General features: G+C 44.6%; 1 protein-coding gene across 4 annotated transcripts in view; it reads right to left on the bottom strand.

The window, feature by feature from the left end:
• Positions 1-18,521, bottom strand: part of ATP10B (ATPase phospholipid transporting 10B (putative)) — a 282,609-nt gene that overhangs the window by 145,466 nt on the left and 118,622 nt on the right. The window lies entirely within an intron of this gene.

Here is an 18,521-nt window from a genome sequence, read left to right as displayed (position 1 = left end):
TTTCCTTGAGAGTTCTTTCAAATACCCGAAGGGCTACTGGGTTCACCTCTGGGCTTTTTTCCCTTTTTTCTCCTAATATCAAACGATCCTCGTACTAGATTGATTTTTCTTCTCTTGTGTAATCATTATAGTAATGACCTGTGGCCTCAACCCAAGACGGACGCTGAATTAGGCAATGATACCTTGGCACCGCCTGTCCTCGAGTGACTTAACGACTTCAGCAACTGCCAAGTACAGGAAGCCCTGGAATATCAAGAGTTCCTGCACTATTTATATTTTCCCAGCTGAGTTCTACGGGAGGAGTAACAGTGGTGAAGGTCTTTAGACCTTTGCCTGACCTCCATCCCCGATATGTCACTGGTCTGCTTCAAGAGGTCCCCATCCCTTGACAGCTCTCTAACTGACTCGGCTCCCATCTCCATGGGACTTTATAAACTCACGGAACAGAAACGTCCTCCCCAAGCCTCACTGCCCTTGCCCCAGCCTCCATCAGGGAGCTATTCAATGTACAGTAATGAGCTTTAGGAAGTTGCACGTTTATTTTGCAGGCAGCCTCTGCTGCCTCCGTTAGTGGACCGAGCCCTCTCCCAGGCTCATACAAAAGGCTCTCCTGGAAGCAGTCACGCATTATGAACTGTTCGCTGGGTTGGCGCATCACCAGCTGTCAGCGGCTGAACACTCTTACCCTGAAGAGCTAGAAAAAGGTGGAGAGACAAATAGCTCTGTAGAAACGCTTCTGTAAATTTAGCGAACAGAATGGCTACACGGAATCATCTAATGCCTCTCATCCTGTGAATGCCATTAGTCAACATATCCTGCCTCCCTACAGGGTCCGGGGGAGGCTGGGTGCAGTCCCTCTAAGAGCCCTCCCATTCCGTGAGTGGGAAGGAAACTAGACTGAGGTCAGAGGCATGGACCCTAATCCTGATTCAGCTGCGAGCTGCCTTCAGCCATGGTTTCTGGCGGTCTCTCCTTGCCTAGGAATATGCTAGAAGAGCCTGTGGGTGGTGAGCCTGTCAACTGCCATCACCAGGGTCAAATGCAACAAGCAGCAGCATGCCAAGAATGAGCAAATTAGTAGTAATGACATCTGTTCTGCACTTTACATTTTTCAAGGACCCTTTCTTCCCTGAAGCTCAGTTGAGCCTTTCACCATCTTTCTGAGCAATTAGAGGCAGATAATATCAACTCCAGTTTAGCCTGAAAGAAAACTGTGTTGCAGAGACTGAGACAGTCGCTCAAGATAACTTAACATTTAGGGACAGATCTGGGGACTGAGACAGGCCGGGTCTCCTAACTGCTAGTGCAGGGCTCTTTTCATTTACTGCTCTGCATAGGTCTTCATCTAAACAGCCATCATTTTTACAACTATTCATTGAGTTCTTATAAGATGCCAGGCTTTGAGCTAACTATGTTCCAAGCATTGGTCACAAACTGAATCATAAGAACTGCCCTGTGCAGAAGAAACACAGATATAAAAACCGAAGCTCAAACAGGTCAAACAACTTGCCAGAGTTATTGTCCAGTCCAAGACAAACTGATAGGTAATCTTGAGCAACTGGCAACCTGACTCTGACTCTGGGTTTGATGGGTTTAATGGTATCTCCTCCTGGTCTCCCAAGAGTTAGCTAGCACGGGGACCATCTGTGCTAATGGACAGGAGAGTGTCCTGAAATGTGTGGGGTGACAGCCCTTCCCTCACAGTTAGGAAACGGCCAAGCTGGGATTCAAATCCAGGTCTGTGCAGTTCCAGACAGAGGGTGTAAGCATGGTGCTCTACAGTGTACTACGTACATGCAAAAAACCCCACTACCCAGACCCCCCTCTGCTGGTCACCTGCTCAGAAGAAAGAAGACTTCATGATAAACACTCAAATTTTTGTTGATTAAAAAAAAATGGGTAGGAAAGTCCTTTGAACCCTTAAATGCCAGAGGGCTGTCTTCTTCCCGCTGGTCACACAGGCAACAAGGAGTTAACACTGAGCGGTGAGGAAGGGACAAGGGCCACTTTGGCTGCAGCTGAGTCACTTCTTTCTTACAAGTCTTTGCTTTTAACCTGCTGAGCAAAAAAATATCACCAAGGAAACAAGATCTTTTCTCTCCTGTCATTCTGCACTTGAGTATAGCCCCTTCAAACGACGGCAGGAGCTACTCTTGGGAAAGGAAAGGTTAGGGGAGTGAGGGAGGACCCAGGTAGGTAGGTGCCCAAGAAAAGAAAGAGGGAAGAGTGATTTGGGGGACTCTGGGGGAGGTCTTTTGGAATCCCTGGTTTCTGGTGCTGGCCGAGTTCCCTGTGGGTATCCTGCAGCCATCTTGGCCGGTGGTCTCAGAGTGGGAAGAAGGTACAAGGGGATAATTTTCCACTGCTTATAAAAAAAAATGTTGATTTCTTCAAAAGTTCCTAAAGCAATCTCCTGGCTGCCTGAAGCCATTTCCTCTGGATGCTTCTAGCTGAAATAGGAGGAAAGGGAATGGAGTGATAATTAAGAATAACTATAACGGTGATGAGGATAGTGTAAGAGCATGTGTCGAATGCTTGCTAGGTGCACAGCATTTTGCTGAACACTCCACTTCTGTATTGTATTAAAGTCTCACAACCCCCGGGACCATGTGGGGTTGGCACTTTTACTGTCCCCATTTTGTAGATACTAAAACTGCAGCCAAGCGTTTCAGGAACTGATTTCCACTCTCTGGAAACTAGTGGTTGGATGGATGAGCTGGGAGTCAAACCTAGGCTATGGTCTGATTATGGGGTTCACACTCAACACCCATGCCTGCATACAGGGTGTGACTTAAACTCTTAAATAATTAAGTAGCAATTACTGGAGAACACTGATAAGAAAAAAAAAACAATTAAAAAATACAAAGTAGAAAAGAAATGGTGCCGCTTGACATGAGGAAGCCTGCCTGGGTGAGTCACGCTGCCGCAGCCGAGACACTTGGCGTGTGTTTTCATTTGTCCTCCAGTTTCACGTTTGAGGGGAGAGGAGGTGTGATGAGAGACAGCAGCTGGAAGAAACAGGAGGGGGTGAGAGAGGTCAGTGCCCCGGACTATTAAGGTATATGTTTTTAGTAACCGACTTGAGGTCGGGTAGCCAGGAGCAAACCACTATGATGCTGGCCTCAACCTACAAACCAGGACGTCCAGACAAAGGGCAAGTTTAGTAGTTGGGAAAACACACGGAGCTAAACTTCTCATTTAAAACATATCTCAAATTTCATAGGACGATAGCTAAATGGCACCTCTGAAATCACCTAATATGGCGTTCCCACTGGGGTTGACTTTGTCCTCCTGGGGACGGTTGGCAACGTGTGGAGGTATTTTTGATGGTCACACGCTGGGGAGGGGAGGGTCATGCTAGTGGCCTGGAGTGGGCAGAGGCCAGAAATATGTCTCATCATTATGTAGGGCAGCTCCCAAAACCAAGAGTCATCCAGTCACCAACGGCACTAGGGCCAAGGTTGAGGAATCTGTCCTGGTTCAACTCTTTAGAAGCTTAATATCTAAGTTTCATGTTCTATTTAAAAGTTACGCTTTCTCAGTAAAGTGTAAAGAGAGTAAAGCTCGAGAGAGGTTTAGTCGTCACTAACTGTACCATCAGCCCCGGCCTCATCATACAAATTAAATACCTCTGGTTGGTGCCAGACAAACCAGAGAGCTGACAAGTATGTTTCTTCCTGCCAGTGGCTTTCCGATGGGTCCCAGAGCCAAGGTCCCCAGAATAGGCCTCTGGGGTGGCTGCTGGCCCCCACCTCCCTGGGGTCAGTGCCGTTCCACTTTTATTTATCTAAATCCAGGGGATTGGGGTCTGTTTCTAACCACTCCAGACAGATTTTCATCAAATTTGGGATAATCTGACTTCTGATTTACTCTTTGAGGCAGACGTGACCATCTCTTTGAAAGACCCTTGGAAGCACCTCCAAGACAGATGAGCTAGTAAGCCTGAGGTACAATGACAGGCCTGGTAACTGTCAATCAGGAGGGACATTTCCCACGGAGGACGTCCCTTTGGATAGGAAAATCAGACTGTGGCCTCAGTGTGACCCTGAACCACAGCGGCCAGGGCATAGCTCCGTAGCACCGTGGCTCTCATTTGCAATTAGCTGCTTCTCCCACAGGCACGTCTGTATGAACCGGGACAAAGAGCAACGCGGGAGGAAGGGAAAGGTTGTGGGCCTGGGAGGCAGCCTGCCTGCCTCCCAGGTTGAGCTCTGTGACCCTGAGCAAATTACTTGACATCTCTGGGCCTCAGTTTCCTCACCGAGCTGCTGTAAGGCTAAGATGAGTTACCAAGGGTCAGGTCTTGGGAGAAATAGCGCCTGGCACACGGCAAGCTCTCGGCAAGGATTAGCCACTGCTGTTACCAGCACTGCTGTCAGTGTCAGTCCTGAGGAGTGCATTATGGGCACCGGCTGATTCTATTTTATATGCTGGCCTTCTATGTTTCATTTTTTTTAAAAAATGGTTTTCTGCTAAAAATTATTCTGAAACAACCACTGGGCAGCTTCATTTTCACATCAAGAGCTTTTAAGATTAAATGATGCCCAGTATTAAAACCAGATTCCTCTTATTTTGAAGCAGGAATCAAAATTGTCACGTGACTGAGGTTAAAAACAAAAAGGTCATCAGGCAGGAAATGACGCAATGCTCAGGAGGGGCCTTCCTGCCTCCTCTTTGCCCTTCCCATTGAAAGAAGCCTTTGCAACCCTTCACTCATTCACTTTCATTCTCACTAGTGATGCCAGCCAATGCAGATCGGTTGGCAGCCTGTGTCCCACTAGATCTGGTAGCTTTCTTGGTGGAGGGTCTTAGAAGAGGATCAGAAATACATACTGAAAATTGTTTACATTTACAGCGATTACATTTAGTGACCCTGGACTGCCTGTGCTCAAATCCTGGGCTTTGCCACTTACAAGCTCTGCAGTCTTGGCAAGTTATTGAACATCTCAACCATGGCCCAGAGAGGGTATGTAACTTACCCAAGGTCACACAGAGAATGGCAGAGCTAGGACTAGAATCCAAGGCTGCTGACCAAGATTGCAAAGTGGCTACCCATGGTCTGGGTTCAGCTTGCAATGGGCTTAGTTTACACTGCATAAGGTTTGGAAATATATTTGATTTAACCACTATGGTTTAAAGGAACTGAGAGATTTCACGTGAAACTGGAGTTCTTGCTTCTGTTTCCTCACCAATGAAATAGAAGTCATTACAGCATCTACCTCACAGGGTCAGCACAAGGACTGCGAATAATCCACGGAAGCTCTTAGAACAGGGCCTCGCATGCAGAATATGCACAATGAGCTCTTATCGTCAACAGCACAAAAGCCGGGATTTGAAGATTTCTGTCTCCACTGTATGACTCTCCTTCCCAGCAACTCAGTTATATCTCTCTCACATCTCTGCATTTGGAATCCATGCCTTTAACCACGAAAATAGCTGCTAAGTCTCTGAAAGGGGGGAGCAAGGGGGAGAGGAATTACTCAGCACTAGGCTGGGGCAGGCACTTTCTAGTGGCTTTAATTTGATGCACTTATATAATCATCAGAACAACTGCGTGAGGTCACTCCAGTTTTCCAGTGCGTAGATCTTATTTACAAAACTAATCTGGAAGTGCCTCCAGCATACGTCTGGCACCCCATACCTCAAAACAGTCACCGTCACTCACCGCCATGCTCTGCTGGAGGATGGAGACTGCCTCGTGCCCGATAACAAACTGTGGTCCAGAGATGCGAGATAAGTTGCCCAAGGTCACACAGTCAGTGGCAAGGCTGAGACCTGAACCTAAGGCTCTCCCAGTGGTGGCACATTGGCTACTCAGGACTGTTCCTAGTTTGCAGATGGCATTAGCTTGGCCTGAACCACATTTTCAAGGGAAAAAAAAATGATTTGCTAAAGTTTAAAAAAAATTGTGAGATTTCACACATAAATCTGGGTTCTTGGCTCCTCGTTAGGTCTGGACTCCCTGGGCCCCCATCCCACAAGGCAACGGCGGCTGGAGCTGACCAGTCTTTGCCCGTATCTGGGGCGAGAACCCCAGCTCACTGTCATCCCAAGGACTTGGACTGAGGGACCATCTTCCTACCCAGCAGTCCATTACGTTACTTAACTCATTTTATTACGTCACTTAACTGTTATGTTACATCAGAACTGGTGACTGAAATCTCGACTCGTGCCCTCCCAGCCTTCCCAGTGTCCTCTGCAGTACTGGACCACATTAGTCAGATGGCAGCCCTCTGAACAGCCTCTGATGGGTTGAATTATGTCTCCCTACAAAAGATATGTTGAAGTCTTAACTTCCACCTGGACCTGTGTATGTGCCCTTATTTGGAAATGGGGTCTTTGCAGTGTCATCAAGTTAAGATGCTGTCATACCTAATTAGAGTGGACCCTATGCCAATATGATGTGTCCTTATTCACAGAGGAGCAGACACACAGATACAGACGCAGAGGAAGATGGCCACGTGAAGTCAGAGGTAGAGGTTGGAGTTACCACCAAGGAACACCTGGAACAACGAAGGAACACAACCAAGGAACATCTGGGGTGACCAGAAACTGGAGGCAGCAAGGAAGGATCCTGCCCCAGGGGCTTTGGAGGGAGTATGGCTCTGCAGGCACCTTGATTTTAGATTTCTGGCCTCCGGAAGTGAGAGAGTACATTTCTGTTGCTTTAAGCCCCCAGAGGGCGGTACTTAGTCACGGCAGTGCTAGGAAACTCACATGCAGCCCTGTCTTACATCCCTCTCATCTCCCGCGCCCTCTCGGAGCCTGCTCCTGTCCTTGTCCTCCTCCTCTTCCCCTTCCCCGTCTCTCATCCATCCTCCGGTACATCTCCATCCTCCTCCCTGCCCACCTCAGGGTCGCTCTGGACTCGGAATCTGACTGACGTCTCCCAGGTTGAAAAGGCCCCTGGGCCTGGTTCCAAGCTTGGAGAAGAGGGAGGTGGCACGAGGCGTGACTGTGTGCAGGTATTGTTACGGTGGCCACTGGGTGGCCCCGTCGCCAGGCTGCCAGAAGCAGCTGCAGGCACCTGTCACGTCCGCGCGCACCACGGAAGGACCACCTTTGGAAGCTGCGAGAACAACAGGCTTGCTGAGGACTGTGTGTGAATTGGCCCAGACACCGCCTTCTCCCTCTGCTGCATCTCAAAATCGACTCGAGGAGCCTCTTAGCATTCAGCGCAGCCCTCACTGGTGAGGCTTAGACAGGCCACTCAGTCCCTGAAAGCGGGGCGCTGACAGCTTTTTTCCTTTTCTCTTCCTTGGGCTCGGAGGCACTTCCTGATACTAATGGATTTTCAAATGAGCCTAGGACAATTGATAACATTTCCCAGTTCAAACCAAATACCCTTCATCCACCCTTTACACACCTGGGTATGAAGCAGCACCGGGGAGCAGAGACCCAGCTACACACATCTTTCTAGCTCTCCTGTCTCCGAGCCCCTCTGCCTGCGGAGATCCTGCCCTCCTCTCCGGGGACCTGGCACCTGCAGGGGTGCTCCGAGATGCAGGAGTGACTTTTAGATGCCAGCGGGAGCGATGCTGGCTGGAATGTCTGAGCAGTCACAGGGATAGAGTCAGAGACAGGATTTTTCCCAAGGTTCTGATGTCAACTGGTTTCATTACCACTGAAACCAGATGCTTCCCTTAGAATGAGAAGTCCTTATACGGCCCTGGTAATTGATAGAAAGTTTGAGAGGAGGTGGGCTCAGGGTCTGGAGAAGTATATCCTCTTATTTTTTTTTTTATTGTAAATGATTATAAATAAAAGAATGTAGCTACTGCTTACAGCTCTAAGCTTGGCCCCTTACATAAATAATCTCTAATCCTTATAAGAACATTTGAGAAGGATAATCCTTGTTACAGATGAGGAAATAGACACTCACAGAAGTTAAGTGACTGAACCAAGACCACAACACCTAGTAAATGTCAGCACGCAATCTAGGTAGTCTGAATCCAAATGCATGTTCTTTCTGTTACTCTAGGAGAGACCCTGCTACTTGCCCAAGGGGTTGTAAATGACATAACCATATTTGGGGTCTGTGCTCAAGGCTACTACAGAGGGTTGACAAATGGTGAAGGTGCAGCGGAGAGTTTATTTATTCATTGTCTTACCCACGTGGGAGAGGAAATGCCTGGGAGTGACAGCTCCACCACACACAGAGAGTTCTATCTCCTTCCCTCCTCCCCCCACAAATACCCATGTCTGCACCACCGCCCACCTACTCCCAGAGCCCCTGTCCTTCTGTCCTGGAGGAATTTGCCTCTTATGTTTTAATTGCTTGCTTAGTTGTCTTTCTCTTCCAGACAGAGAGCTCTGAGAGGTTACAGACTGCTCATTATTAAGCACAGCACCAGGCGTGTGGTGGGAACTCAATGCATATTCATCGCTTTTGTTCCCTGACCACGTTGGTACTGACCACATCAGCCAACAGCTAAGCTCCTCTCAAACAGGTCCCCAGGGTCCTCCGGGCTCGTCACTCCTCCTTCATCTCTCTCTCACATTCTCCTGTCCTTTCTGCTCAGGAAAAGTTGTTTCGGGCTCATGCCATGACATGTCACTTCAAAATATTTGACAAAAGACAGAGAGAAGCTTCGTGTTGTTTTTTTGTTTTCCTCCAGTCTTCCATAGTGACAGGATGAACTGAGCACCTCGCGGATCTGAGTTGCCATGGTAACTGTTACTGGTCTAGTCCCTTCATTTTCCTTGTAGGGGAAAAATATCTCTTTTTCTATAACTAGCAAAAGATGAGGATGTATCTTTCTGTCTGCTAGATACCTAATAGCCCAAAGGACTCATTCTCAATTACCTGGTGTTTTCATTCCATTCTGGAAACTCTTGGCTGCTGATCAAAATGGTCCATCAGAACTGACACTGTCACTGGTGCCATCCCCTGGTTGTCACTCTGGAGGCTCAGAAAGGCTTGGCAAGAGGAATTCTGGATTGTTTGACACAAAGGGTCAGGAGAAAGGAGCGCGCGTGTGTGTGTGTACACATGCATGTGGCATGTCCGTCTCTGGTGGGGGACAGATGCAAGGAAAGATGTGTTTCACATTTTCGTCCAGGCTGAACTAGGTGATTGTCTCTAGTAACTCAGGGACTCTCTGAACGTGAAGTCTTTACTGTAAAGATCAGAAGATTCTTGGAGGCCCAGGATCAGTGTGCATCCTCTAATTGGCTACATGTGTAGGAGTTAAAGACTGCTGCTCGTTGACAGTTTTTACTCTAAGTAGGGCAGCCACATTTCCAATCCTTAAAATAAAAAAGAGATTCATATAAAAAGTCATTTGTGCAGGCGAGGGAATAAAGATCAACCAGAGCCAATTCAAACTCCAGGGGGCAAGTCCCCCTGGCTTTATGTCCCAGAAGAAAGGAAAAATATGACTCCTTCCATAGTCTTTAGATTTCCCTGGGTCGTTTCTCACTCGAGTTACCAATGTTATGAGGGGGGCGTGGTGGATCATCCTCATGTCAAGACAGGCTACCTGCCCTACCAAAGGTCACAGAGCAAGCTCTTGCCAGGGTCAATGACAATTCAGGGCTTCACACTTGAAAGCCAGTGACTGTCCCTAGGCACCACACGAGCACCCCCTCTCAAGAGAGAGCTGGGCCTTCTGACAGGTAGCCATCTCTTCTGCATTCAGCCGCCAATGGCCATAGCATAAATATTCACAGAACAAGCCTCTGAGGCTGGACATTTAAGGGCAAGAAAGCTAGTTAGTCTTCTAGAAGATTCTCTGTACAGGGTCCATGTTCACACTGTGCGTTGAATTCCCTGCTGTTGCTGCTCTGATCTCATTTACTCCCCACAGGAAGCCCATTTGGTCAGTGCTAATGTGATCCTTGTTTTAAAAACGAAGAACCAGCTCCCAGTTCATCCTGTCCCGCCCCCGCTGGCAGATACTAGCTACTAAGTCAAACAGGTAAACAACAATTCTCTGCTGCAGAGTACAGGGAGCTGTATTCTGTATCTTGCAGTAACGTACAATGAAAAAGAGTATGAAAGCGGATATATGTGTGTGTGTGACTGAAACAGTGTGCTGTACTTTAGAACTGAACACACTGTAATAGGCTATACTTCAATTAAAAAAGAATGCAAAAAAAAAAGAAGAGGCTCCTTGTCCAAGGTCACAGAGTTAATAACTTGCAGAATCAAATACCAAGAGAAGTGAAGAGGACACAGTGAAAAAAAAAAATGTGACAATGACTATATGCATGTTCATGTATAACTGAAAAACTGTGCTCTACACTGGAATTTGACACAAAGTTGTAAAATGACTATAACTCAATAAAAAATGTTAAAAAAAAAAAAAAGGAAGAGAAAAGGGAAGAAGGAAGAGAAGAAAGGAAAACGCTTATGGGTAAATAAGTATTTATCTGCCAAGTTCTGGGCCCTGTGTTAGGCACTTTCCCCTACAGAATCTGATCTCCCCCCACAACATCCCCGTGAGGTGGGTGTTTACTCTGTGCAGGAGGAAGCTGAGGCTCCAAGACGTTAGACTGCACTCTGGACATCATGCAGCAGGTAAATAGCAGAGCAGGAACAGAAGCCTAGTTGGAGCTGGTCAGGCAAAGCCTGTGCTCTTCACGTTTACAAGATGCTGTCTTGCCCACCTGGCATTAGTGACATCAATTTTGAAACACTGTGAAACAACTTCAGGGTTGAAAGAAGGCTAGGAGATGCTCTTGGCTCCCTATATTTGGACCTCTCCGGTAAGATCACAGGGTTCAAGAATTATTCTCATACATTCAATGTAATGAATCCAGAACTGTGTTAGCAAAACGGCATGAATATTCACCACTAATTAGCTGTGTGGCGCTGGGAAAATCATCTGCTCCCTGGGCTTCTGTTTTTGCATGTGAAATCTGGTGGTCGGACTTGATCAGTACTGACAGAAATCACATGCCGAAGCTGATTGATTAATTAATTGATAATGGCTGCCTGGAACGCCACCCCCGCCCACTTGGATCCATTGGGGAGGAACTTGCTGAACAAACCCATCTTCCTCCTTCCCAGCTCCACAATGATTTTATGGGCTCTGATCATTCCAAAGTTTTGCTTGTCCCTTTCCAGACGAAACGATCTTGAAAACTTCACTCTATCTCCTTTTTCTTAATCATTACAATGATGAGAAGAATGACGGTGGGATAGAAGAGGGTTGTTTTTTTTTTTTTTTTTTTTTGATTTATTGAAAAATCTAAAATTTTTCATTTTGGAAAGGAGGCAGCTTAAAGGCAACATGATTGAAATGGAGAGGAGCACAACCAGGGAAATCAAAGGAACTGTGAGCTTTTCATGAAATACATGAATACAATGATGAAGAAGCTTTCTTGGAAAACTGAGTGAAGAAATATACCTTAGGACAGGAATGTTCAAACAGTGATTTGAAGAACACATGGGGTTTCTTGGAGGCACTTCAGGGGCAGCTGTAGGGAACCAGGGTGTGCAGGGGGTTTTGTTTCTCAGCCTACACTCCACAGTTCCTCTCCTTTTCTGCTTTATGAATTTTATTTCCATACAAGATATAGTTGTGAGTAAACAGAGTTGTGAGTTTGAAGACCATGCATTTAGCTAAATTACCATTTCTCAGAACAGCCAAATAAATTACCAAAGCCATTGTATGAAGGAGTGCTTTAAAGGACTGTTAAGACAAAAATGAAAAAGCTAGGACCACTTTCTGAAGGCTAAGGCCAAAGAGAGCTGCTGGAGGAGGCTGCACTCCAACATTACAGTGAAGACACACCTGGCCCTTTTCTGGGAAACACACATTCGGTGGAACTCAAAATCGTAAGTCTAAATTCTCAGTCTTGAAATTGCTCTTGTGTAGACAGCACCCAGCTTGCGCTGAATACCCTTTCTAGAAGCACCCTTGCTGTTTACATAGAAAATAGCATGCTTGCTCCTGAGCGAGCAGGAGGCTTGAAGAAATAGCAAGTACTAAGAATTAATTAACTCTGATTTACAAAGCAGCATCTCTGACATAAATGATAATTAAAATCTCAGGTTAGTTATTATTCTATTTGCTTTGCTGAGCAACACACACACACACACACACACAGAAGAAAATGGCATCCTTAATGTGATCTGAAAAATGTTCGGGTTTTCCTGGGAGCACTTCATGAATGGCTGTAGGATACAGACGTTGTCTTGAAAACCAAAAGAATCAGAGAGTTTTAAATGAATGATGCATACCATTTATCCAACACCTATTATGTGGCACATATCTTAACAAAAACTGAAGGATACTGATGGCAGCTAACATTTATTGAGTCCTCATCTTGTGCTGATGCTGTTCGAAACATTATATATACATATGTATCAACTAATTTAACCTGCATACCAGCCGTATAAGGGTGGTCTTATTGGCATCATTTTCACAGATGAGGAGACTGAGGCACAGAGTGTTACAAAGTAAATGGTGAGGTCAGGATTGAAATGTAGACTGCCTGACTTCAGACCCCATGACCTGAATGACTATACCATGGCTTCTTACTTTATAAAGTTCTTTAAAGAAAATCTCTTATTAAACTCTTACAAGTCATCCCACATTACAGAAGAGAATACTGAAGTTTACAAATGTTAAGAAACTTGCTCAAAGTCACAGAATGAGGAAATCATACAAATGGGCTTTGAGCTCCGATTAGAATCTAAAGTTTGTGATAAATCTGAGATTAAGAAATTATAGTGGGGTGGGCGAGGGAAGATGGCGGAGTAGAAGGACGCTCGCAGGTCACCCTCTCCCACAAATACACCAAGACCCACATCTACAGACCCACTCAGCCAACCAGAGCACCTGTGGAACTCCCACAGAACATCGCCCTCTTCAAAAGATAAAGACGCCAAAAATCTGGTAGGAGAAAAGGAAAAAAGAAAGAACAAAAGGCAAAGCAGCGCTGGACGGGTCCCGCGGGGAGGGAGCGGCAAAGGAGGACTGGCGCTCGCTCGCTGGGTCTCCCCTCTCCAACGGAGAGGCCAGCGGGACGGAGGGGGAGCCTCCGAGGCTCGGATCTGTACAGAGCAGCCCTTGACTAACAGAACTAAGTTAAACGGGCACAGAGCGTCCCCCCGACACCCAGCCTGAGACGCGGCCGGCAGCGGCGGGCAGGGCCAGGCTGTACAAGCCGGGCGGAGAACGAAAGTGGCTGCACGGAGGCAGCCCCGGGGGAACGCAAGGGGCTGCGCGCCGTGGCTGTGGGTGCACAGGGCAGAACAACCTGGGTCCTCCATAAAACAGCACGGTTGATGTGCTCTCGGGGGAAGGGTGCACACCCCCATCTCTGAAAACCCGCGGAAAGTTTTCGGGGGAAGAGAGGCGGGGCTCAGGCACAGCCGCCATATCCTCCGCGCTGAGCACCCAGGCGGGGGCGGGGGCGAAACCTGCATCCTCACCGAAGGGCTTAGCAGCCGCAAAGGCCAGACTGAGACTGGCCTGCAGCCCGGGGCAGATAGGATCCTTCCATCCTGGTCCCTCAGAGAACTTGCTCCACAAAGACAAGCAAGGAGCTGGGTTTTGGCTGGGAGCAGGGACAGGGGAGCTACCAGCGGCGGCGCAGGTAGAGCGAGAGCGGCCCCCCGCCTTTCGGGCAGGAACACAGCCCCTGACCGAGGTGCTGGGAGGGGGCACGACCGGCCCTCCTACCCGGCCAGTCTGCAACATCTGACTGCGGCATCCGGAGGGGCAGCGACCCGCCCGCCCACAGCAGAGGAGAGCTGCACCTGACCCAGTGTTAGGAGGAGGCGCGATCTGCTTGCCGACAGGTGCTGGGAGCAGCACAGAAGAGGGCGCCAACGGAGGGCCTCTGAAAAACAGAAAGCTGAGCTTCCAAAACAGGACGAAGACAGAAAGACTTCACATTAAAAGCACACAGACTCCAGGAGAGCACCGACAACCCCCCCCCTTTTTTTAAATCTGTTTTTACCTGTTCTATTTTCTATTGCTCTCTTAATCTTTACTTCTTAATTCATTTCTATTTCTCTTGGGTTTTGATGTCCTGCTATTGATTAGACACAGGTTTCAAATACATCTATTCATCTCCCGCCCCCCCTTTTTTGGTAAAGGTTTCAAAAGGACGTCTCAACCCGATTAATACTCTGCTTCAACTCACTCTTCTATTATTCATTATACACTGTTTTCAAACCCTCTTTCTCCCTTCTTTTAAAATTCTCTCTCTCTCTCTCTTTTTTTTTTTTCTTTTTTTCCTAAGTTCTATTCCTAAATAGGCATCAGATAGATAAAATCCTTAAGGACCAAAATAAACAACTGATACTCCATAAACCACAGTGCCAGAGAGGTATGAGCAAGATGAAGCAGCAGAAAAACCTTTCCCAATTAAAAGAACAAGAGAAATCCCCTGAAAGAAAGATCAACGAAATAGACATCGATAGCCTACTAGATCAAGATTTCAAAAAAGGACTGATCGAATTGCTGAAGGAATTAAAAGAGATAGTGTTTAGAGATATAAAATATGTCAAAAATGAAATTGAAGCTATAAAGAAGAGCCAAGTAGAATGGGTAAACTCATTGACAGAGATGAGGAATGATCTAACAGCTGTGCAAAGCCGACTAGATAATGCAGAGGAACGAATTAGTGATCTAGAAGACAGGACAATAGAAAGCACCCATTCAGAAGAACTACAAGAGAAGCAAATAAAAAATAATGAAAATAGTATAAGGGACCTATGGGATAATATAAAGCGTCCCAATCTTCGCATAATAGGGGTCCCAGAAGGAGAAGAAAGATCAAAGGGGATTGAAAAGGTTTTTGAAGAAATCATGACTGAAAACTTCCCAAACTTAAAGAAGGAATCAGATATCCAAGTACAGGAAGCTCAGAGGGTCCCACACAGGAAGAACCCAAATAGACCCACACCAAGACATATCATAATCAAGATGGCCAGAGTCAAGGATAAAGAAATTATTCTAAAGGCAGCAAGAGAAAAGCAAAGAGTAAGTTACAGGGGAACCCCCATAAGGCTCTCAGCTGATTTCTCTACACAAACACTACAGGCCAGAAGGGAGTGGCAAGATATATTCAAAGCCCTGAATGAAAAAAAGATGCAGCCTAGGATCCTTTATCCAGCAAGGCTATCCTTGAGGATAGAAGGAGAAATAAAGAGTTTCACAGACAAAAAAAAAGCTGCAGGAGTTTAGCAACACTAAACCCATGCTAAAAGAAATATTGAAAGGGCTCTTCTAAATAGAAAAACAGCAGGATGCTACAGAAATGAGAAACACACAACTGGAAAGGTGATAACTCATGAATTACAAATAAAGTAAACATGAAATTATAAAAGAAGACATACAAATCACTGAGAGTGGTAGAGGGAGGCAGGGAAATATAGAATATTTTTTTCTTTCTTTTTTAAATTTTTTTAACAGTAGGATGGGTTTGAGATCATGTTACTATCAGTTTAATAAAAACAGTTATAGTAATGGGTTGATAGATTTACAAAAAAGGGTAACCACAAGCCAAAAATTTACAAAGGAGTCACAAAAAGTAAATAAAATCCATGATAATACAAAGGAAAATTACCAAACCACAAAAGGAAGAAGAAAGGAACAAAGAGAATATACCAATTCAACTGCAAAGATAAGTTCAAAATGGCAATAAACACACATCTATCATTAATTACTGTAAATGTTAACGGACTAAATGCTCCAGTCAAAAGACACAGAGTGGCAGACTGGATAATAAAGCAAGAACCTTCAATATGCTGCATACAAGAGACCCACTTTAGGGAGAAGGACACATATAGACTGAGAGTGAAAGGATGGAAAAGGATATTCCATGCAAATGGAAAAGCCAAAAAAGCAGGTGTTGCAGTACTGATTTCAGACAAAATAGACTTTAAAACAAAGGCCATAAAGAAAGATAAAGAAGGACATTTTATAATGATTAAAGCAGTGATACAAGATGAGGATATTACACTCGTTAATATATATGCACCCAATATAGGAGCACCTAAGTACATACAAGAATTACTAACAGAGATAAAGGGGGATATTGATGGGAATACAATCATAGTTGGAGATTTTAACACTGCATTAACATCACTAGACAGATCTTCCAGACAGAAAATAAACAAGGCAACAGAGAAATTAAATACTACAATAGAAAAACTAGATTTTGTGGATATTTTCAGAGCATTACACCCCCCAAAAAAAGGACATACGTTCTTTTCAAGTGCACATGGAACATTTTCCAGGATCGATCATGTACTTGGGCACAAAAGAAACCTAACAATTTTAAGAAGATAGAAATTATCTCAAGCATCTTTACTGACCACAATGCCATGAAACTGGAAATCAACAACAGAGAAACAAAGGAGAAAAAAAGGAAAGCATGGAGATTAAACAATATGTTATTGAAAAAACAATGGATCAATGAGGAAATCAAAGCTGAAATTAAAAAATACCTTGAGACAAATGATAATGAAAGCACAACCACTCAAAACCTATGGGACACAGCAAAGGCAGTGCTAAGAGGGAAGTTTATAGCGATACAGGCCTTCCTCAAAAAAGAAGAACAATCTCAAATAAACAATTTAACCCACCACCTGAATGAATTAGAAAAAGAAGAACAAAAAGCCCCAAAAAGCAGCAGAAGGAAGGAAATAATAAAGATCAGAGAGGAATTAAATACAATACAGATTAACAAGACCATAGAAAACATCAACCAAACCAAAAGCTGGTTTTTTGAAAAAGTAAATAAAATCGACAAACCTCTGGCCAAACTCACAAAGAAGAAAAAAGAGAGAGCACAAATTAGCAAAATAAGAAAGGAAAATGGAGAAATTACAACAAACAAAATAGAAATACAGAATATCATACGAGAATATTATGAAAAACTATATGGAACCAAACTGGATAACCTAGAGGAGATGGACAAGTTTCTGGAAACATACTGTCCACCAAAACTGAATCAAGAAGAATCTGAACACTTGAACAATCCGATCACTAGAAAGGAAATAGAAATAGCAATTAAAAACCTCCCTACAGATAAAAGTCCAGGACCGGACGGCTTCACCGGGGAATTCTACCAATCATACAAAGAAGAACTCATACCAGTCCTTCTCAAACTCTTCCAGATGATTGAAAAGGAGGGAATACTCCCAAACTCATTCTATGAAGCCACCATCACCCTGATACCAAAACCAGGCAAAGACACTACAAAAAAAGAGAATTATAGGCCAATATCACTGATGAACATAGACGCCAAAATCCTCACCAAAATTTTAGCAAATAGAATCCAACAACACATAAAAAAGATTATACATCATGACCAAGTGGGGTTCATCCCAGGGACACAAGGCTGGTTCAACATACGCAAATCAATCAGTGTAATACATCACATCAACAAGAGAAAGGACAAAAACCACATGATCATCTCAATCGATGCAGAAAAAGCATTTGATAAAATTCAACACCCATTTATGATAAAAACTCTCGCCAAAGTGGGTATAGAGGGAACATATCTCAACATCATAAAAGCTATATATGACAAACATACAGCCAGCATAGTACTCAATGGTGAAAAACTCAAAAGCTTCCCACTAAAATTTGGGACAAGACAAGGATGCCCACTATCACCACTCCTATTCAACATAGTCCTGGAAGTCCTAGCCACAGCAGTCAGGCAAGAGAAAGAAATAAAAGGGATCCAAATTGGAAAAGAAGAGGTAAAAGTGTCATTATATGCTGATGACATGTTACTATATATAGAAAACCCTAAAAGGTCCACACAAAAGCTACTAGAGCTGATTGAAGAATTCAGCAAGGTAGCAGGTTACAAAATTAACGTTCAAAAATCAGTTGCATTTCTTTACACTAACGATAAATCAACAGAAGAAGAAAGTAAAGAAACAATCCCCTTTAAAATAGCACCCAAAGTAATAAAATATCTGGGAATAAATCTAACCAAGGAGGTGAAAGAATTATACACAGAAAACTATAAACCATTGATGAAGGAAATTAAAGAAGACTTTAAAAAAATGGAAAGATATTCCATGCTCTTGGATTGGAAGAATCAATATTGTTAAAATGGTCACACTGCCCAAGGCAATCTACAGATTTAATGCAATCCCTATCCAATTACCCAGGACATATTTCACAGAACTAGAAAAAATCATAATAAAATTCATATGGAACCATCAAAGACCTAGAATTGCCAAAGCATTACTGAAGAGAAAGAAAGAGGCTGGAGGAATAACTCTCCCAGACTTCAGACAATACTATAGAGCTACAGTCATCAAGACAGCATGGTATTGGTACCAAAACAGACATATAGACCAATGGAACAGAATAGAGAGCCCAGAAATGAACCCACAAACTTTTGGTCAACTCATCTTTGACAAAGGAGGCAAGAATATACATTGGAATAAAGACAGTCTCTTCAGCAAATGGTGTTGGGAAAACTGGACAGCAGCATGTAAAACAATGAAGCTAGAACACTCCCTTACACCATATACAAAAATCAACTCAAAATGGATTAAAGACTTAAACATAAGACAAGATGCAATAAAC

The sequence above is a fragment of the Camelus bactrianus genome, chromosome 22 (assembly GCF_048773025.1).
Source record: "Camelus bactrianus isolate YW-2024 breed Bactrian camel chromosome 22, ASM4877302v1, whole genome shotgun sequence".
Lineage (NCBI taxonomy): Eukaryota > Metazoa > Chordata > Mammalia > Artiodactyla > Camelidae > Camelus > Camelus bactrianus.
Note: the sequence above shows the minus strand (reverse complement) of the source record. Positions and strands in the feature narration are given on the sequence as shown.